This window comes from Triticum aestivum, chromosome 7A, assembly GCF_018294505.1.
Source record: "Triticum aestivum cultivar Chinese Spring chromosome 7A, IWGSC CS RefSeq v2.1, whole genome shotgun sequence".
NCBI lineage: Eukaryota > Viridiplantae > Streptophyta > Magnoliopsida > Poales > Poaceae > Triticum > Triticum aestivum.
The window spans coordinates 25,300,268-25,323,678 of record NC_057812.1 but is presented as its reverse complement, the minus strand read 5'-3'; the positions used below and the strand labels follow the sequence as shown (position 1 = coordinate 25,323,678).

At 46.6% G+C, this 23,411-nt stretch overlaps 1 long non-coding RNA gene across 1 annotated transcript; it reads right to left on the bottom strand.

The window, feature by feature from the left end:
* Nucleotides 1-10,962: 10,962 nt before the first annotated feature.
* Nucleotides 10,963-15,908, bottom strand: LOC123151673 (uncharacterized). Its single transcript, XR_006475759.1, has 3 exons — nt 15,428-15,908; nt 13,672-15,265; nt 10,963-11,125 (listed from the first exon to the last, which is right to left on the bottom strand). It is a non-coding gene; the product is annotated as an uncharacterized lncRNA (long non-coding RNA).
* Between the last annotated feature and the right edge of the window lie 7,503 nt (nt 15,909-23,411).

The following is a 23,411-nucleotide window of genomic DNA, read 5'->3' as shown; positions in this document are numbered from 1 at the left end:
GGATTTGTAATATAGTTCATTCAAATGGAGCAGTATTATGCTCATGAGTTCTCATATTTGTAACAGGAGGCCAGTGTATACCACTGCACCTGAAGCCTTGCTAAGTTTTGGACAGTTCCCGCCAATGCACCCTTATAATTTCCGACCTCCGCCAACACACCATCATGAACAAGGGCACCAAAATATGGAGAATTTGCACTTTGTTGGTACTCCCCCACATGATTCCTTTTCAACACCACCGCCGCCACCACACCCTAAAGTTGCAGCTCGGTCTGCTCCCGCCAAAGTTAATTCGACATCTTCCAAAAGGAGAAGGAAAGTCATCAATGTAGATGACGATAAATCGGGAGAAAGGACTGCCCAACGTCTGCCATATACACCAGAGGAAGAAGTTAGACTGGTAAAGATTTTTTTACTCAAATCTTTGTTACGTGCATGTAAATTCTTGTTGTTTGTTGGGCTCAACTAAATTAAAAATGTTCATAATGTAGGCAAGTGCTTGGCTGGAGTGTTCACTTGATCCCATCGATGGAAACGGAAAGAAGGGTGAGCAGTTTTAGGATGACATTGCTGCTCTATACAACAGTACGACACCAAGTAACCGGAAAAGAGACCGGAATCAGTTGAAGATGGAGTGGCAAAGGACCAAGAAAAGGCTCGCTGCTTTCCATGGCGAGTGGTGTGCCGTAACTGGAGTGTATAATAGTGGTCGCAGCACTGATGACCGGCCCACCACGAGGAATCTGTACTATTTAACCCTTGCTGGAAAAACAAACGCAAACAAAAAATTCCCTGCACACGAGGAATCGATGCCGGCACCCATAGAGTAATACTCCGCCATGGCAGCCAGTAGACCAGACACGACGTTTTGTTTGCTACCAGGAATCTGTACTATTTAACCCATTCAATACTGCAGATAACATATATATGCTGTATAGATTTTTTTAAATATAAATTCCGAAAAAGAACTCATAAATAGTGCAGATTGAAAAAAGTTCATTGATGTGGAAAAAGGTTCATCCGTATAGAAAAAAGTTCACAAAATTGAAAAAAGTTCATCGAATTTGGAAAAAGTTCATCAAAATTGAAAATAGTTCATCGAATTTTAAAAAAATTCATTGAATTTGAAAAAAGTTAATCAAATTTAAAGAAAAAGTTCATTGAATTTGAAAAAAGTTCACTGAATTTGAAAAAGTTCATTAAATTTTAAAAAGTTCATTGAATTTTAAAAAAAGTTCATTGAATTTGAAAAAGTTCATCAAAATTTTAAAAAGCTCATTGATTCTGACAAAAAAGTTCATCGGATTTGCAAAAAGTTCACCGATGGTGAAAGAAGTTCACGAATTCAAAAAAGGTTCACAAAAAAAGTTCATCAATTTGGAAAAAAGTTGATCGATTTCAAAGAAAGTTCATCACATTTGGAAAGGAGTTCATTGATTTTCAAAGAAAATTCATCGGATTTGAAAAAAGATTCACAAAAAATGTTCGTGAACTCGAGAAAAGTTCGCGAAATTGAAAAAAAGAAAAAAAAAACAGAAGAAAACCGGCCAAAAAAAACAGAATCACGTCAGTTAATTGAAGAACAATAAAAGATGCTATCAATTATAAAATGGATGCGGTCCCTGTTGGTTAGCGTGGTTGACGTATTGTACGGAACCTGTTTGGTGGAGGGTTCGAATCTCCTCTTTGCACTATTTTTGAAACATTTTACAAAAAAGGGAAGAAAAGAGTAAGGCGGGCCGGCCCAGGTGCGAAACGTGAAACATTTTACAAAAAAGGGAAGAAAAGAGTAAGGCGGGCCGGCCCAGGTGCGAAACGTGGGTGTGCGCCCGATTGCACATACAACAGTAATGGGCGCAGAGGGCGCCGTTTAGGAAATGCCAACTCCTCCTCCCTTGGTCGGCCAAAGGGGAGGGACTTTCCCTCCCTTGTGGCGCCCCTCCTCTCCCCTCCAACTTATATATACTAGAGGGTTTCCACCCTTTAAACATACGAGTTTTAGAGCCTCCTTTAGTTCTATCTGGTCCTAGTTAACTAATTAGAGCCAGGCTAATCCTTTTGTCCTCATAATTAAAAGCCCAGTGTGGTTCTAATCTCCTCCCTCTAATTCTCTGATAATAATTAGCTCTGGACGGTGAAGTATTGTCGGATCGTGAAGGCTGCACGCTTGCAACCTAGAGGGACTATTTTTTTTTTTTGATAAATGAGACAATAGGAAAGGTTCCTACTGCATGTATATTAAAAGCCTCGGAGTAATGTTACATTTGTACAATGGTTGGGGGGGGGGGGTTATAAGTCCACAGATTGGTTAGGGCATCTCCAGCCGCGCCCCCAGGAAGGCCTCGCCAGGCGATGTTTTCGCGCCGGCGCCAAAAAAACGGCCCAGTCGCGCCCCCAGGAGCCCGATTTTCGCCGGCCTGGGCCGAAAACAGCGCCAGCGGACCCAGGCCGAACCCGGCGCGCCCGGGGGAGCCGGGGCGAACTGTTTTGGCGCGAAACAGCCGCGGGCCCGCCGCGTCAGCGGCACGACACCCCGTCTTCCCCCAACGGCCTCGGTTCCCGCGGGGAATCAACGGCAAGGCTGCCGCCGGTCAGCCTTGCCATTGATTCCTCATGGGCGGCGCGTCACGGGACGACGCGCCGACGCCTCCCCTCCCTCGCACGCGTACACACGGGTGCGACGCGGCTATATAGCCGGTGGCCTGCACTCGCCTGTGCCCACACCAGCCCCGCCCCTCGCCGCCGCCCAGCTCCTCCCTCTCCCTACCTCTCCCGAGCGTCGCCGCCCAGCCCCTCCCTCTATCTCTCTACCTCTCCCGAGCCCGTCGCCATGGCGGAACGCTACCCCGGAGACGAGGCGGCGGCCAACGGCTTCGGCCGCCGTTCGCTTCGCGAACAGGAGTCCTGGCTCCTGTTCCAGGCGAACATCCCGGCGCCGCGGACATGCGCGCCGGGCCGACGGGCTGGAGGCTCAGCGCCGGGGGAGTGCCCATTCCCCCGTTGCCTGACGCCATGGCGAAGCCGAAGTACTTCGCCGAGGAAGTCGAGGTCGTGCGCGCCTCCCTCACCGACGCCCAACTCTCCCTCCCCCGGTATACGCCGCCGACAACCACGCGGCTTGGGCGCGTATTTCAAGCGCCGCCAGCAGCAGCGCTTGGCGTCCACCAACGGCGCGCCGGTGGTCGGCCGCCGGCAGAACAGCGAGGGGCGCCACCTGTGGTGGGGCGTCCCCGGCCGCACACGAAGGCGGCAACGACCCGCCGTTGCGTACCCGGCGAGGGCGGCCGCCCCGGCGCAGCACCGACGCGCCGGGCCATGGGTGCCAAGGAGGTTCGGGTCCTCCTCCTCTTCCTCCTCCTCCCGATCTTCATCCCACGCCTCCGGCACTCCGGCCCTGCTTGGCGTCAAGGCCGAGCCCGCGGCGGAGACGCCGCTCGGTCGGCGTACTCGCAACGCCGGCATCGTCATCAACGAGGGCGGCCGGCGCGCTAACTCGTCGGCTCCTCCTCCGCGCTTCGTCAAGCCAAAGACGGAGCCGGGGCGCGCCGGTGAAGACGGAGCCGGGGCTCGCGCCGGTGAAGAAGGAGCCGGCCGTGCCGGTGACGAGGAGCTCGACGACGACGACGCGGCCCTGGAATGGGCGCGCCGGGACTCCATAGCGATGGAGAAGGAGCGCCTGGAGAAGGCGAAGGAGCGCCAGCGCGCCACCCTGCTTCGCTTCGCGGAGCGTCGACGCGGCCGCGACGAAGGCGGAGTTGTCGTCATCTGCGACAGCGACGACGATGACGACGATGCGCCGCCACCAGTCCGCCATGGCGATGCCGGGCAGGGGTCCAGCAGGGGCGCCCGCGTCAAGGAGGAGAAGGCCGACGACGACGATGGCGGCGACGGCGGCGACTTCAGCCACTTTTTCCTTTAGATTAGTTTATGTATATGTGCTATGTAATGAAAATCCGCGAACTTCACCGAAATGTGCCGAAATTTATTGTGTTTGGCCAAAATTTATCGTGTTTGGCGGAATTTTATCGTGTTTAAGCCGAACTTCGCCGAACTTCTTTTATTTTAAAACGTGCCTGGGGGTGGCCCTCGAGCCGGCGGCTGGGGACCAACTCGTCCCAGGCTCAATTTTTGTGCCGGCTCACCCCCAGGCGGCGATTTTAGGCACCCCCTGGGGGGCCAACGGCTGGAGATGCCCTTACAAGTTTGAGGTTATGTAATGGACTCAACTATGGCAGTGACAATCTGCCTTTTGTGGTTGGGAACTCTAAAGAAAATGTTGGTAAAGTCAGAGCTGAATCTAGTATTCCATGCTGAAATTGAGGGAGCCAGGCAGCTACCAGGAAAACATCCATGACCATTTTTCGTTGGTGCCTCATTTTTATGTAAGCTATCATCTCGAGTCTGTCCCCACTCGCTGGCTAGTGTATGTTTAGCTTGTGCCAGCAGGCTCTTCTATATTTTATGTGCATGGAGTGCGTCCTATTAGTACAGCTACAAGGATGGTGAAGTAGTATGATCTAGAGTTTGTGAGGAGTGACCATTCTTCTTGCAGGAGAAGGGGAGCCGCATCGTGCATTACTATTGGAAAGGCACCACAGACATGTCTCACCTTGCAATAGTGGGCATAGAGCAAAGGCCGCACCACATGTTCTGCGTCGTGTCAAAGGACTTGCATGGGCCACAGGGATGAAATGGTGTTGATGGTGGGCAGGGCTAGTTTGCAAGCAACTGGCGGTTGCGCAACAAGATGTGTCGAAGATGATCATTTTTTTTCCGTTGCAACACACGGGCATGTTTACTTTTTTTTTCCGACAAAGGATGAATTTTATTGACTTAAAATGAAGCATCAAGTAAATACAAACATAGTGAGCACACTCGGTTTTTGCATAGGTAGGACGCACACAGCCAACACGAACGCAAACACACACAAAAACACGCTAGCAAATAGCAAAGTCATACAAGACCAAAGCTATGATTAAGCGAGATAAAAAACCCTCCAAAGCGATCAAAACAATGATCGACAAACTAACAACAACCATATCCACACCAACCATGTCTTGACACCACAAGGACAACGAGGTTTTTCAACAACAACACCTTCAGAAAGGAATGACGGTCAAGCGTCGTCGTTGCCGGATTCAACAACCAAATGTCAGAATCTAGGTTTTCACCCTGAAGAACGAGTCCAGAGCACATCCGAGCAATGCCTTCAACAAGGTATCATTGCCTGGTATAACCTCAGGTCAACCTAGGGTTTTCACCATGGAGCTCAAGACCGGGTGCTCGGGAAGCACCACCAAGTCGAAGTCAATTATGTGTTGTCGCCGCCACTTTTCCGCGAACCCGGCAACTACATGCACTGGGTTAGAAATCCACCGCCGCCGTTGCACAACCATATCCTTTGCGTCAAGCCATTATCCATAGATTGCCTTTCGTCGACGAAGGCAAACTGGCCGAAGTGCGATCAGCCAAAACTCACAAAGAAGCCTTCCAACTGCACCCCACACCATCGGTACAAGCCACCCGCAGTAGCCACAAGATCTCGAGAGGCGAACCCTCATGAAGAATTTTCTGTGGCCACCGCAATCTGGGCGCCGACCTAAGCCGTATGTCGCTGATTCGCTGCATGGCTTCCATAGCTCGACTGCCAGCAATAGCAGGCCCAAGGCAAAGGACTAGCCAGGAACCAAGCCCGCTGCACGGGCATGTTTACTAGTACTCCTACTGTCCGGAAATACTTGTCAAAGAAATTGATGTATCTAGACGTATTTTAGTTCTAGATACATCCATTTTTATCCATTTCTTCGGCAAGTATTTGTGGACGGAGGGAGTATTAGATAAAGATAAAGATAAGATCATAGAACCGCTGAGAAAGAAGAAAAAATGGAAGGAATCACAACTCGTGGTACAAGTCCAGATTGGAAGGAATAATACGGAAACCAAGGCCATTGCCAGCCATATATGAGACTTGTAAGAAACCAGGAGGACAGTCCGGTATCCATCAGACAAGGAATTTTGGTTACTGCCGTGCAAAAGGACATGATATTTTTACTTTTGAGACTAGGTCCCAACTCCCAAGGGGCGGAAGAAGTGCAATGGAATTGGAATACCAGAAAGGTGTATATAGCAATTATTTGCTGTTATTAAATTTTTTTAAGCTTCAACATTGATCTTAAATGACCTCACCTCAACAGATGATTCGTACAAACAGGCTAAATTGCAATGGAGCAGAGAAGGTGACGAGAGAGAGGACGAGGCTGGTCAAGCGGCTGAAACAGTGCGACTTTCGTGTACAGAAGAGAAGCCGCGGGACAGGTGGGAAGACGGGTTTGCATGCACTCGGATCTCCAATCGTATAACAACGACGTATGCATGCATGGCAGAATCTCAAGTCTGGCGCGCACGTAACTAGAACTCGCATTAATTACAACCTAGCCAATCATGATGATTACCGAAAACCAGGATGACAAACGTGAACCAAAAGTCGGAAGTGCCTTCGCGTTGGCGGGGCCAGGGCTGGCCCATAGGCAGGTCGAAGAGGACGAGACTTGCCTGCTCCCCGTGTGTGTGCCCATCCGTGCTCCCGCATACGTGGCTTGATTTGATTGAAACAAAATAAGACCCGACCCACCTAATCAGGGGGGTGGGGATGATTAGATTAGAAAGGAAAAAAGAAAAAGGACAACCGTAGGATGAAGTGGGAGCACGGATGGGAGCATGGAGAGGAAGCAGGCAAGCCGGATCCGGCGAAGAGGGCTCGCACCCCTGGCCCTGAGTGGAAGTGGGCCCTTCAATATTAAATTATCATAGCAACCACTAGGTGCCCAGTTACTGCTGTTGCGGTGCTCTCTCTCCTTTCTATTCTTGGCAAAAACGATAAATTTAACCTATGGACGAAATAATATCACAAATGAATCATTGACGAAAAAAATTCATCCCCGGATGACTCTTTTGTGTAACGCCCGACAATTAGACGCCACACTACACTGTACAGCGTCTGGCTCTCAGACGCTACACACCTGACAAGTGTCATGTAGCGCCTAGTGTCTAGGCGTTGCAATAGTCACGGCTGTGCCGAAGAACGATCTAGAACAGAAGGATGGAGAAAAAGAATTACTACCAGCTGGCTCCGCCATTGCGTGGGCTGGTCAGCGGTCAAAGTGGACCAGAATCGTATTGTTTCTATCCGTGATGCTTATGGCAATGACTTGTTTGATCCAAATGATATTGCAAATGAATTTGTTAATTACTTTCAGTCCATCTTCACATCCACATCTACTAACAATGTTACATATATCCCGAATATGAATATACAAAATCATGCAGATGACTTCACCAACTCTGTACCGGACAAGCAGGAATTATTTGGAATACTCAAGGAAATGAGAAGAAATGCATCGCCAGGACCAGATGGTTTTAATGTTGGCTTTTATATTTCAGCTTGGGACTGGACAGGAGATGATGTAACAAAGGTGGTTAAAAAGTTTCTACGAATCAGGTATCCTCCCACCACATCTCAACGATACCCAAATTGCTCTTATCCCAAAAAAACTAGATTGCCATCTTCCCTCTGACTTCAGACCCATTAGCTTATGTAATGTCATCTACAAAATTATTGCAAAGTCCTTGATAAATAGACTGAAATTGCATCTCCCTGATTACATTCACCCTTCTCAACAAGATTTTATTGAAGGGAGACGCATTATCAACAATATTATTGTAGCACAAAAGATAGCTCATTCCTTCTCTCTTAGATCTTGGAAAAGCCACGATTTCATGTTGAAAATTGACCTAGCTAAAGTTTTTGATCGAATAGAGTGGAATTGTATTACTTTGGCTCTTGCACGCAAAGGTCTTCCCAATCATTTCACAAAACTTGTGCTTGCTTGCATCTCTTCGCCGACTTTTTCTGTTATAATAAATGGTCAGTCTTATGCGAAATTTACTAGCTCCAGAGGTATCATGCAGGGTTCTTCGTTTTCGCCATATCTTTTTGTCCTTGCAGTTAACGAACTATCATTGAATCTACAGAATGCTCTACGGGCCAATGATCTCACAGGTATTGTACTTGGACCAAATTACCCTCCTGTTCACTCTTTGATGTTTACAGATGATCTTATTATTTGCCGCAAAACTAACATGCATGAGGTTCAAACTATCTCTAACATTTTAAATCGATTTTGTCAAAACTCAGGTCAAATCCCTAACTGGAACAAGTCTGGTATTCTTTTCAGTAAAAATGTTCCTCTACAGGACAAATAAAATATTAAGAGAATTTTCCCAGCCCCCAATATTGACAATATCTTTGTTCATTTGTGGCATCCTCTCATTCTGCCTGCTAAACACAGATCTGCAGCCTATGCTTTTGTTTATGATAAATTCAGATCAAAGCTTTCCAACTATAAAGCCATTCGTTTATCCCATGTAGCTAGACTCACTCTAATTAAGTCAGTGTTTGCCTCAATACCTGTCTACTACATGTCAAATATCCTCTTCTCAAAAAAATTATTCACCAAACTAACGGCTATCATTAGGAACTTTTGGTGGACAGGTGTATAAGCAGACGAAACACCAAAGTCTTAGTCTTAGAGCATGGGCTGATATATGCACAGATAAAAAAGCTGGTGGTCTAGGTATCAGGAACTTGCAGGCAATCAATCAAGGGCTTATACTCTCTGCAGCATGGAGGCTTGCAAAGGAGCCACACAGCCATTTAGCTCAAATTCTCATGGCCAAGTACCATCACGACACATCTATATGGAGAGCACAAATCTAATGTACCGAAATCTGCCTTCTGGACAACAATTTTAAAGGTAAGACCACTACTCAATTCAGCAATAGCATATCAAATTGTAGATGGCAGCAGTTCAGTTTGGAGCACACCTTCGTTTGAGGGTTGGAAAGATATTCACGATAATCTCATAATTCAGCAACAACCTTTTACATATCCTGCTCAAGTAAAAGACCTTTGGATTCCTGGACAAAAGCATTGGAATGCAAAATTAATAAACTCTTTATTTAGTCCGGCGGTAGCAGACTTGATTCTTCAGGCTCCTATTATTACTACTGCTGGTCAGGACATTCTAGTGTGGAAGCTAACACCTGCAGGACAAATTTCTCCCAAAAGTGCATAAAAACACTGCTTCAATAGTCTCCAACTTCCTCCAAGGCAGAGACCGAAGATCGTTCCACCACACATTATAGATTTACTCAACCAAATGTGAAAGGAGAAACAAATGGTACCACGTGTCCAAACTTTTGCTTGGAGACTTCTCAGGAATTCATTAGCTACAGGTAAAAGAGCAGGCAAGTACTCTAAACATATAAGTGAATATTGCCCTACTTGTCGAAATCTTAAGAATTTTATTGCATGCATCGAAGCCAAGACAAGACATACTTCCATAGCATCAAAACCAAGGCAATTCATTCTAAAGCATGCCCGAGAGACTGCGTGCCATGAGACCTGCATGCCACAAATCCTCTGCCTGGGAATGCATACATGCACCCTTTCAACTATCACTAGGTCAGTTGATTGTCTCTTTTTTTCAACCCAGTTTGTGGTTGTTGAACTATGCTACTTTGTTCTTATTTAGAACTTTTGGTAAAAATAGCCAGGAAACAAGAGGTAAGTAGGTTAAACAAAAAAAAATCCAAAAGCTTGTTTGATAAGTTAAATTATCACATTTAATTCATTGCATTGTTAATACATTTAAGCTACATTTTTTACTATGTTCATGCTACGTTTATACCATTATTACATCATTTCAACACACTTTTATATTGACTTATTGGACTAGCATATTAATCCAGTGTGCGGTACCGGCTGTTTTCTACATGTTTTTGGAGTTTGAAGAAATAATATTTTTCTGGGACTAAAAAATCAAGGAAAAATTGTTCGAGAAGTTTCAAGTCAAGATTGTAGCCAGAGGAGCCGGAGAAGACCCCCTAGACCCCACACGACAAGGAGCTAGACTGCGTGGAACTCAGGGAGCTCCGCTCCACCGCATGTCTGTTCCCATCCTTAGGGACCTCCGCTCCACCAACACCACTGCCGAGAACCACCTCACGAAGAGCGCCATTGGACCTTCATCTCTTTGAGACAACCCTCCAACACCTCCTTAATTACCAGGCCGCCCCGATCAGGACCTCCCCCCGCCGCCGCCAAGCGGGTCTTACCTGACGACGTGCCCTGGCGGCGACGAGAGGGGTAATCAATGAGTGGCGGCTATGGTCCGGTCACTTGCCTCGACCCTCATTCACCGAAAGTACAAAGCATGCCAATTTTATCACCTTAATATAAACTATATAATACAAAAATTATACGGTTTGAAAATAGAACATCTGAAGTTTATATTGATATATTTTTTGTAATATATGACTTGTATTAGGTTGCTCAAATTAACGATTTAGGGGCACGCGCACGCCCTGTAAACTGAGATGATGATCAACCAAACCTGAAGTGTCTTCCAAGTCCAGCACCCGCAGCAACTTCATCTTGTCAGAAATGAAGAATGGCTTCCACTCCCCAAAAATTGTTATGGATCTGACACGAGACAAATCAACTATACTCTCAAATTCACTCTGGTCTCCCTTCCAAGAATTTGGTTACCGAGGAGGTCATTTTTCTCATGGGTGACTGGGAAATGCGGTTACCATGGTTACCGCAAAATTCTGAGAAAATTTCGGATGAAATTTTATTTCAAATTTTGAACTCAAATTTTTGGGACCAAAAACTAAAAAAATTGAATTTTTGACAGCATGCCTACTATATATATAGCATATCAAGCAAGTTTACACAGCACATATAGCAACAAACTATACTTCAGAGACCAACAACACATCTAGGAACATAATGACCAACAGAAACATAGTTCAGACTTTAGAAACTAGACTTAAGATTAAAAGTTCACATGAAGCTACACATAGCAGTCCGACAACAAAATAAATTCAGTCCATAGTCCATATTACAGTCCCACAACAAAATAAATTCAGTCCACAATCCATATTGCAGCCCCACAACATCAATTCAGTGCATTACATACTCCATAGCATCAAGCAACAAACCGGCCATTCGATTCCTTTTAGACTTGCAAGTCTCCTTCCTCAACCCTTACAGAGACTCAAGCTGCAAGTGAGCAAATTAAATGCCAAGTTGTTAGCAAGCAGATTTGTCTATAGTATTTGTTCTCAAAATAGAATAAATGGATGCATGTCATTAGATGGCAGCAAGCAAACAAAATTTTGGGTGGCAGCAAGCAAACGAACAAAGTTAGCACTTCATTATTACCGTCCTCTTCCTCCTCTTCCTAGTAGACTTCCACAAAGGTTCATTGTTGTTGGGAATATCACATCATTATTAGCTAGAAAAATTACTAGTTAGCACTTGAACCTAATAAATAAATTCATATAGTGTTGATATAAACTAAAGGGCAATCACCTTCTTCCTCATCTTCCTCCTCTTCCTCTTCCTCCCGTTCCTCCTCTTCTTCCTCTTCCTCCTCTTCCTCCTCTTCCATCCTACTTGCTCTAGATCTCTTTCTTTGTCCCACTCCCACCTCTATGACAACCGGATTGAAGGCATCACCATCATAGTCATTGTTCTCATCCATTGAAGGCATGGAGTCATCCGTTGGCCCCAACCAACCCATGATTTCATTATCATAGTCATAGAGTGAGGTATTCATCAACAACGCGCAAGGATCAACTTCTTTCTCTTTAGGCTCACCAAGAATTAGGCGGATTCGCAGCCCAAGGTTGTAGTGGCAAAAAACCATCTTGTGCAGCCGTTCAAAACCAAGACGGTTCCTCACTAGTGTATGCACCAAAGCATATGTGCTCCAATTTCATTCACAACCGCTTGAAGAGGTGCATTGAGAGATAATCCGAATAGCGTACTTCTGAAGCAACGGTGTACTATCTCCAAATGTTTCCCACCACTGAATTGGGGACACTTGGCTGGCTGCATTACGAGGGTACATGCCTTCAAAAGCCCCCCTTGTATTGGTATACATGCAACGTTTACGAGTCGACGATTCGATGAGTCGTTCGAAGGTTGAGACTCATAGACTAATCGTGACTAATCTAGACTACTGCTAGACTAGTCGACATGGTACTGTAGTTCACAACTTGCAGTAATCAATTACTAAAACCTAGTATTAATATGTAATATATACTATAGAAAGTGCATTGGAGCGTCAATTTGTCCTGCAGATTAGTCCAGTAATCATATTTCCATGTTGGATCCTTGCTCCTAGTTGGCTTCTTGCAGGATCCTTCGATGGATCATATTGCTCATTGGTCTGAGCTGCAGCTGCTGAATACAGTACTTGAGATATTTCCGGCATAGGCATTGCACTTTAGACCTAAGGATCTTGAAACTGAAGCAAACAAAACGAAATAAAGAAGAGGACAGGGGGTAAAAATCGAATCAAAGAAGGGAAGAAGAGAAGGGAGAAATTACTTTGCTAGTATGCTTGCTTGCTTATTGCAACCTGAGGGACGAGCGGATCCAGTAGCCAGAAGGCAGCAGAGGGAGACCGTAGGGCAGATCTAGGGAGAGCAGAAGCAATGGAGGGAAAGGGCCAGAGCAGAGGAGTGCAGATCCATGAAGAGCATAAGCAATGGAGGGAAAGGGGCAGGGTGGCTGGCTCACTTATCCCCTCCCAATCCCTAAAAAATAAAAAAATTGAGTCGAATGACTCAAGGTGCACGACTAGTCTACGACTAGTCCTTCGACTCCTCGACTCGACGAACTAGTCTACACGAGATTTCTAGTCGACGCACAGAATGCGACTCATAGACTAGTCTAGCGACTAGTCTCGACTAGTCCCTCGACTCCTAATCAATGTATACATGTCAATTCCAGGAATCATTTTAATGAACTCCGAAGGACTAGCCAACTTCCTAAGTGCTGCATTGAGTGCCCTCTTGTGTGATAGACTTGTTCCAAAGTTATACTTGTAGTGTCCTTCCGGGTCAAGAACACCGGCTTTAGAATGGAAAGATAGCACGGCAGCAAGAATTAGATGGTGACAATACTATGACAGGTACAATACTAGCAAGAACTATTACCATGTCAGCAAGGAAAGATAGCAGGGCACACAAACTTCATGGCAGCGACAATATAAGTATGATAGCAATAAGAATAATTAGCATGTTATGTACTCCCTCCGTTTTTATTTAGTTCGCGTATTAGTTTGATCAAAGTCAAGCTTTGTAAACTTTGACGAATTTTATAAACAAAAAATATTAACATATACGATAACAAATCAATATCATTAGATTTATTATTGAATGTACTTTCACATAGTATAAATTTGTTATGGTAAATGTTTATATTATTTTCTATGAACTTGGTCAAACTTTACAAAGTTTGACTTCAGTCAACTCTAATACGCGAAGTAAATAAAAACGGAGGGAGTAGAACTATATGGCAGCAACAATACTATGGCAGCAGGGATAACAAAACTATGGAGCAAGAACTATTACCATGGCAGCAAGGAAAAATAGCAGGGCATCAAGAACTTCGTGGCAGCGACAATATAAGTATGATAGCAATAAGAATAATTAGCATGTTGTATAGAACTATATGGCAGCGACAATACTACGACAGCAGGAATAGCAGTACTATGGCAGCAAGAATAACATCAGTATGGCAGCAAGAACTATTACCTGCAACCATAAATGTATTTTGGTATAAATGCTCGACCCTTTTGTCGACCACCTTTGGGTACTTCTGTTGGTCTAGAGATTCTTCAGGAAAAGAAGAACTCAAGTGATGCCTAGCCTGCATCATCTTTGTCATAAATCCAGAAAGTGACCCAAGCTTCTGTGAATCAGCATATCGAAGTATTGTATACATTGGGCCGATTACATCTAACACCATCTTCACGTCATCCCACCATTTCCTACTTGTCAAACAATCATATGTGTAGTCATAATCAACCTCGGAACTCCATGAACTATTTTTCCACTCGGGAGATGTCATCCACACCTTGAATTTCTCTTGCTTATCCCAAAAGCTTTCTAGGAACATAAAGTTTGTTCCAAACCTTGTTGCATTCGGTCACACCAACTCTCCACCTATGTGCTTCTGCATTTCAGCATGCAAAGTTGAATGATTGTACATGAATCTACAGATTCTCTTACAACTGTTGACCATTGTATTAATCTCAGGAAAACATCCCATCTCCTTTAACATGAGGTTAATTGTGTGAGCCGCACATGGCTGCCATGTGATGTGTGGGAAATCGACGACAAGATCAAGACATGCTTTCTTGAAGTTAGAGCCATTGTCGGTCACAAGCTGGACAACATGTTCCTGCCCTATCTCTTCGATCACTTCTTTAATGTGCTCATAAACAAACTTAGAGTTTTGCATGTGTCCAGTGGCATTAACAGATTTGTGGAAATACATACGCCTGTTGGAGAACACCATAAAGTTTATAATGCTCATCCGAGAAGGGCCGGTCCACGAATCTGACATGATAGTAACACCATAGGTGGGCCAATCGTCTTTGAACTTGGCCACATACTGCTGCAATTCTTCATAGTTGGAATTCAAATAAATTCCATCAATATCTATTCCTTTAGGGGCAGGCACCCCTTTGCCAAGGTCTTGAGTCAATTTCACGGCTCCTACAAAATATGGACAATTGGCTTTGTGCCCAGGGATGTCATTAGCGTGAAACCATTTGGCCCAAGCCTTCCCAATCCTTGATTCATATTCCGCCTTGTTAATACACACCTCCATTGTCTGCTGCGGCCTAGTCCTGCTATATGCCAAATCAACATTAAAGAAGTCTTTGACACCACCTGAGCTGCTCCCTTTGACACCACCTGAGCTGCTCCCTTTGACACCCCCTGAGCTGCCTACAGTTCCTCTAACACCACTAGTTCTCCCATGATCTTCATGTAATGAATTCTGTAGGCTCTGTCGTAGTATCTCATCGTCCTCATTCACAATCAATATGTATTGATGTATCTAGATTGTTCAGATGGTTGACCTCATCTACTACTCTTTTCTTTCCTTCTTTGGCCTTCCTCCTCCTATCAATTCCCTCCGGAATGCCTTTCCGAAAAACAGCAACTACATGATGAGGCACACTCAGGCAAGAGTAACACTCAGAGCCCAGTCCTGCTAGATGCAACTTGAATCGGGTTGCACCCCCACCAAGTTTAACAGCCCCACAATAAGAACAAGACCATGCATTTCCTTCCAACGATTTTCCATGACACCATATATTTGTTACATCATTTGCATTACCTTAAATAAAAAATACAAAAGCAATGTAATGATTTTGCATGTAATTTGGATAACATTTGATGCAAAGCAAAATGAGTACACACTGGACAGGAAATTAGAGATAAAATATACCAAATATAACTGGTCAAGTGAAAAACATCTTGAAATCTGAAGGGCAATCACCTTTCTTTGGTGTTGGAATTGGCAATGGAACCTCCGGGCCTCTGCTTATGCCACCATAACGAGCCCCGCCGGTGGCATATCCGCTCCGATTGATGTCATCCGTGAATCCTGTGGATTGTCCTCCTCCTGACGAACGGTCGACGGGGATGGCCGCACTGCCATTGCCATGACCTCTACCTCCGGATCTGCTCGGTTGGCCATGAAGGAACACATCCCCTCTGCCTTGACCGACGGTGATAGACGCACGACCCGCGCCACGAACGCCGGCGACGATAGCCATCCCTACAGTTCACGGCTTGCCATCTCCGTCGCCATCACCCCGCCCCATCCCCCTTGCAACACCGGCCATGACGGGGAGCGCCCCAGGAGGCCGTGGAGGGGGGAAAAGCACGGCCGCGGTGGAGCTGGATGGGAGCCAAGGGGTGGAGTGGGCGCCGCCGCCGCCGCCAAGTTTTTGTGGGAAACGATTTGGGGAGAAAGAGACGAGAGAGACTGGCGTTTTCGGCTTCTAGGGTTCACGCTTGGGTGTGTGAGTAGCGAGACGCAGCGTCGCAGCCGTGGCTTCTCGGGCTCTAGCTGGGCCGGACAAAAAAATTCAGAAAAGGCCGAATTTATTTGCACGAGAGGCCCATTTATCGAAGGGCAGCGAGAAACGCGGTTACCGCTCGGTAACCGGTTTTCTCGAGCGGTACCCAAAACTGGCACATATGTTATGCAAGATGTGCTCTAATTATACAATTTCACAATTAATGTACTCATCATTATTTTTCGAGAAATGTACTCAACAATTCATGTCTACATCAGTCACTCCCTTCAGTAATTTTATCTTCATTTCGCAAATCATGACGAAGACTTACCCGACTTCCAGTCTGCGTAGATGCCGTGAGATTCAAGGTCTGGCCGGCTTGAGGTGAGGCGGCGGCAGCGGCGGTGCACCCTCGACTCGCACTAGGAGATGTGGTACGTAGCTAGCTTCTCCAGGAACCTGGATGTATTTTGTGGTTTCTTTGGGGTGCTTGTACTGTTAGTTGATCGTTCAATATTAGATCTGGGGGCTTTACCTTACCTGTGTTTTTTAATATATAAAATCCATTTAATCCAACAAAGGTTCATTGTTTATGGAGTAGCTCCTGGAGAATATTGTCCAGTGAGAGCAGTTCATGATCCGGCTGTTTTATGAATGGCTTTATGTATTTGTTAACTATTAATTTTGTGTGCGTAAGCAGTGTTTCTTGCTCAACATATGTCAAGATCCATATAGCTTGCTCCCATATATGGTGATGCATGCAGTGGTTGCCTTACGAGGAATAAAGAATCTGAAGTGTTAACTCCACTGGGAAGCTGTTAGAAAATCAAGCATCAACCTTTTTGTTGCCATTTTGTGGGCTTTATTGGAAGAAGACATCAGGTGGAGTACTTTTTTTTTTTCGAATCAGGGGGAGTACTTAAGATATAATCCTACTAACTGCACACTAGAGATTGCATTTTTAAAAAGTTGTTCCGACGTGACTCTTTAGGGCTTTAGAGATTGTCAATCTTTTGTGTACATGTTACTGTTGTATATTGTACTAATACAATATTTTGTACTCTACAAGAGATCTGCCTTACTTTTGTAGTACTCCCTTCGTCACAAAATAAGTTGAGACACATATTTTGGGACGGAGGGAGTAGTAAATAAAGAGTCTCGTGTGATTTTTATTATATATTGGAGGTGCTTTGTACTTCCGATGAATTTAATTCACATAATATACATGATCCATTTCACAGAAAAAAAATCCAATGTGATTAGTTTACTACTATACCTAAATTAGATACATATACTGTTATCTTGTGGCTTAATTATTGGTCGACTAGGTGTACTACCTCCGTTTCAGTTTACAAGTCCTACGCGTATATCTAGGTTGCCAATTTTATCATCTTAATATAAACTATATAATACAAAAATTATACGGTTTGAAAATAGAACATCTGAAGTTTATATTGATATATTTTTTGTAATATATGACTTGTATTAGGTTGCTCAAATTAACGATCTAGGGGCACGTGCACGCCCTGTAAACTGAGAGAGAGGTAGTAGTTTATTTTTCAGTTTTGACACTCACTAGCTATTTACATAATGGTTATGTTTCATTTTGTGGCTAATCATGTGAAAGTATGGAGGTTTAAACTGCTCCTGACGGTCCTGCCAACAAAGAGAGTACAGTCAAGACGGCGACTTTTTGAACGAAGAAGGCACCCACATCATGCAAGGTACTCCCTCCGATCCGTTTTACTCTGTGCATAACTTTTTTTTTCATTTTTCCGCATTGCTCTGCGTGTTCCGCTTTTGCTTCTACACTTTCCCAGTCTACCCCTCATCTACCGCATCACATGCACTGGAGGAGTCCGTGTGCGTGTTAATCCCTTTGCTAGTTATCCGCCTTCTCTCCTCGTTTGGTGCGCCGCTGCATGCAACTCACCAAGGCATGCGTTAACTGCTCTCCTAGTATTGGCCGGTGGGCTGTTGCATGCAAACAGGTGCGACTTTCCTAGTTATCTGTCGGCTGTTGCATGCATCTAATCCTGTCAAAAGAAGGGGCAAATTTGTCGAACATAATTCGAGCAGGGCTCTCCTTGGTATCCGGGATGGAAGTTAGGCTGGTCATAGTGGGGAGTAACTTAGACTAGTGTCATGCATATGACACTAGTCTAAGTTACTATCTCCATAGTGCAAAGTAACATAATACTAGTGTCATAAATTGCTTCATCTATTAGCTCATAGACTCATTTTGTCTCGGGAAGCGCTATGTTATAGTAACATATTATGTTAGGCTGGTCATAGTGGGGGTAACTTAAGTAGTAACTTAGAGTCCAGATCAGCAATTTCGCTTACGTGGCACTGGATTAATGAAGAGAGAGTAACTTAGAGTAACCTATTTGGTTACCGTAACATAGCGCACAGCACGAGACGTCTTTAATGCCAAATCGATCCAGTGTGGCTGCGTCGCTTAAAAAAAAGAGCCCGTCCCTTTCCTTTGCGTTCGGGGCCTCCATCCATCTCCCTCCCGGCCGCCTCCATCTACCCTCGCCTCCCTCTCCGTCTCGTCGGCCAACGGCAGCTACGGGCGGCGGCGGCTCCAACCGGGGAGCCACCCGAATCATGGCTAAATCTGGTGCCCGCAAGGAGGCAGCGCCGGCCCGGTCGTCGGCGACCTCGCCACCACATCACTTCCCCGGCGCCCCGGCAAGCTCGCATGCTAACCCCTCGCAACAGCCGCTCATCTACCCCGGCGCCTCGCCGAGCTCCGCCGCCAACCCCTCAACGCCACCGCACTTGTACCCCCATGTCATGGAGACCTCCTCTGCCAACCCCTTGTTGAATACATGGTACAGTTCTCTGCAGCAACTGCAGTTTCTTAGCTCGCATTTGCATCGCTTGGCAATTACTATTTTGCGTTCTGCTTGTGGAGTTCCTGATTCAGCAGTTGTACGTGTTCAAGCAGATATTCCCAAGTCTGTAGCTATGCTCAGGTCGTTGCTTGCTTGATATTTTCAGATGCATTTTGTACTAGATTAGCAGAGACTAGATTCAGTTAACTAGCAGAGACTAGGTAAAATAATTTGGTGTGAGATTCACTTAACTAGATTGAGTCCCAACATGGTAGTCTTCCAAAATCTATAGCAGAAGCACTGTTCTTACCTGGTGACTAGAGTTCTGGATTATCATTTTTAGGATTTGTAATATAGTTCATTCAAATGGAGCAGTATTATGCTCATGAGTTCTCATATTTGTAACAGGAGGCCAGTGTATACCACTGCACCTGAAGCCTTGCTAAGTTTTGGACAGTTCCCGCCAATGCACCCTTATAATTTCCGACCTCCGCCAACACACCATCATGAACAAGGGCACCAAAATATGGAGAATTTGCACTTTGTTGGTACTCCCCCACATGATTCCTTTTCAACACCACCGCCGCCACCACACCCTAAAGTTGCAGCTCGGTCTGCTCCCGCCAAAGTTAATTCGACATCTTCCAAAAGGAGAAGGAAAGTCATCAATGTAGATGACGATAAATCGGGAGAAAGGACTGCCCAACGTCTGCCATATACACCAGAGGAAGAAGTTAGACTGGTAAAGATTTTTTTACTCAAATCTTTGTTACGTGCATGTAAATTCTTGTTGTTTGTTGGGCTCAACTAAATTAAAAATGTTCATAATGTAGGCAAGTGCTTGGCTGGAGTGTTCACTTGATCCCATCGATGGAAACGGAAAGAAGGGTGAGCAGTTTTAGGATGACATTGCTGCTCTATACAACAGTACGACACCAAGTAACCGGAAAAGAGACCGGAATCAGTTGAAGATGGAGTGGCAAAGGACCAAGAAAAGGCTCGCTGCTTTCCATGGCGAGTGGTGTGCCGTAACTGGAGTGTATAATAGTGGTCGCAGCACTGATGACCGGCCCACCACGAGGAATCTGTACTATTTAACCCTTGCTGGAAAAACAAACGCAAACAAAAAATTCCCTGCACACGAGGAATCGATGCCGGCACCCATAGAGTAATACTCCGCCATGGCAGCCAGTAGACCAGACACGACGTTTTGTTTGCTACCAGGAATCTGTACTATTTAACCCATTCAATACTGCAGATAACATATATATGCTGTATAGATTTTTTAAATATAAATTCCGAAAAAGAACTCATAAATAGTGCAGATTGAAAAAAGTTCATTGATGTGGAAAAAGGTTCATCCGCATAGAAAAAAGTTCACAAAATTGAAAAAAGTTCATCGAATTTGGAAAAAGTTCATCAAAATTGAAAATAGTTCATCGAATTTTAAATAAGTTCATTGAATTTGAAAAAAGTTAATCAAATTTAAAGAAAAAGTTCATTGAATTTGAAAAAAGTTCACTGAATTTGAAAAAGTTCATTAAATTTTAAAAAGTTCATTGAATTTTAAAAAAAGTTCATTGAATTTGAAAAAGTTCATCAAAATTTTAAAAAGCTCATTGATTCTGACAAAAAAGTTCATCGGATTTGCAAAAAGTTCATCGATGGTGAAAGAAGTTCACGAATTCAAAAAAGGTTCACAAAAAAAGTTCATCAATTTGGAAAAAAGTTGATCGATTTCAAAGAAAGTTCATCACATTTGGAAAGGAGTTCATTGATTTTCAAAGAAAATTCATCGGATTTGAAAAAAGATTCACAAAAAATGTTCGTGAACTCGAGAAAAGTTCGCGAAATTGAAAAAAACAAAAAAAAACAGAAGAAAACCGGCCAAAAAAAACAGAATCACGTCAGTTAATTGAAGAACAATAAAAGATGCTATCAATTATAAAATGGATGCGGTCCCTGTTGGTTAGCGTGGTTGACGTATTGTACGGAACCTGTTTGGTGGAGGGTTCGAATCTCCTCTTTGCACTATTTTTGAAACATTTTACAAAAAAGGGAAGAAAAGAGTAAGGCGGGCCGGCCCAGGTGCGAAACGTGGGTGTGCGCCCGATTGCACATACAACAGTAACGGGCGCAGAGGGCGCCGTTTAGGAAATGCCAACTCCTCCTCCCTTGGTCGGCCAAAGGGGAGGGACTTTCCCTCCCTTGTGGCGCCCCTCCTCTCCCCTCCAACTTATATATACTAGAGGGTTTCCACCCTTTAAACATACGAGTTTTAGAGCCTCCTTTAGTTCTAGCTGGTCCTAGTTAACTAATTAGAGCCAGGCTAATCCTTTTGTCCTCATAATTAAAAGCCCAGTGTGGTTCTAATCTCCTCCCTCTAATTCTCTGATAATAATTAGCTCTGGACGGTGAAGTGTTGTCGGATCGTGAAGGCTGCACGCTTGCAACCTAGAGGGACTATTTTTTTTTTGATAAATGAGACAATAGGAAAGGTTCCTACTGCATGTATATTAAAAGCCTCGGAGTAATGTTACATTTGTACAATGGTTGGGGGGGGGGGGGGGTTATAAGTCCACAGATTGGTTAGGGCATCTCCAGCCGCGCCCCCAGGAAGGCCTCGCCAGGCGATGTTTTCGCGCCGGCGCCAAAAAAACGGCCCAGTCGCGCCCCCAGGAGCCCGATTTTCGCCGGCCTGGGCCGAAAACAGCGCCAGCGGACCCAGGCCGAACCCGGCGCGCCCGGGGGCGCCGGGGCGAACTGTTTTGGCGCGAAACAGCCGCGGGCCCGCCGCGTCAGCGGCACGACACCCCGTCTTCCCCAACGGCCTCGGTTCCCGCGGGGAATCAACGGCAAGGCTGCCGCCGGTCAGCCTTGCCATTGATTCCTCATGGGCGGCGCGTCACGGGACGACGCGCCGACGCCTCCCCTCCCTCGCACGCGTACACACGGGTGCGACGCGGCTATATAGCCGGTGGCCTGCACTCGCCTGTGCCCACACCAGCCCCGCCCCTCGCCGCCGCCCAGCTCCTCCCTCTCCCTACCTCTCCCGAGCGTCGCCGCCCAGCCCCTCCCTCTATCTCTCTACCTCTCCCGAGCCCGTCGCCATGGCGGAACGCTACCCCGGAGACGAGGCGGCGGCCAACGGCTTCGGCCGCCGTTCGCTTCGCGAACAGGAGTCCTGGCTCCTGTTCCAGGCGAACATCCCGGCGCCGGGCCGACGGGCTGGAGGCTCAGCGCCGGGGGAGTGCCCATTCCCCCGTTGCCTGATGCCATGGCGAAGCCGAAGTACTTCGCCGAGGAAGTCGAGGTCGTGCGCGCCTCCCTCACCGACGCCCAACTCTCCCTCCCCCGGTATACGCCGCCGACAACCACGCGGCTTGGGCGGCGTATTTCAAGCGCCGCCAGCAGCAGCGCTTGGCGTCCACCAACGGCGCGCCGGTGGTCGGCCGCCGGCAGAACAGCGAGGGGCGCCACCTGTGGTGGGGCGTCCCCGGCCGCACACGAAGGCGGCAACGACCCGCCGTTGCGTACCCGGCGAGGGCGGACGCCCCGGCGCAGCACCGACGCGCCGGGCCATGGGCGCCAAGGAGGTTCGGGTCCTCCTCCTCTTCCTCCTCCTCCCGATCTTCATCCCACGCCTCCGGCACTCCGGCCCTGCTTGGCGTCAAGGCCGAGCCCGCGGCGGAGACGCCGCTCGGTCGGCGTACTCGCAACGCCGGCATCGTCATCAACGAGGGCGGCCGGCGCGCTAACTCGTCGGCTCCTCCTCCGCGCTTCGTCAAGCCAAAGACGGAGCCGGGGCGCGCCGGTGAAGACGGAGCCGGGGCTCGCGCCGGTGAAGAAGGAGCCGGCCGTGCCGGTGACGAGGAGCTCGACGACGACGACGCGGCCCTGGAATGGGCGCGCAGGGACTTCATAGCGATGGAGAAGGAGCGCCTGGAGAAGGCGAAGGAGCGCCAGCGCGCCACCCTGCTTCGCTTCGCGGAGCGTCGACGCGGCCGCGACGAAGGCGGAGTTGTCGTCATCTGCGACAGCGACGACGATGACGACGATGCGCCGCCACCAGTCCGCCATGGCGACGCCGGGCAGGGGTCTAGCAGGGGCGCCCGCGTCAAGGAGGAGAAGGCCGACGACGACGATGGCGGCGACGGCGGCGACTTCAGCCACTTTTTCCTTTAGATTAGTTTATGTATATGTGCTATGTAATGAAAATCCGCGAACTTCACCGAAATGTGCCGAAATTTATTGTGTTTGGCCAAAATTTATCGTGTTTGGCGGAATTTTATCGTGTTTAAGCCGAACTTCGCCGAACTTCTTTTATTTTAAAACGTGCCTGGGGGTGGCCCTCGAGCCGGCGGCTGGGGACCAACTCGTCCCAGGCTCAATTTTTGTGCCGGCTCACCCCCAGGCGGCGATTTTAGGCACCCCCTGGGGGGCCAACGGCTGGAGATGCCCTTACAAGTTTGAGGTTATGTAATGGACTCAACTATGGCAGTGACAATCTGCCTTTTGTGGTTGGGAACTCTAAAGAAAATGTTGGTAAAGTCAGAGCTGAATCTAGTATTCCATGCTGAAATTGAGGGAGCCAGGCAGCTACCAGGAAAACATC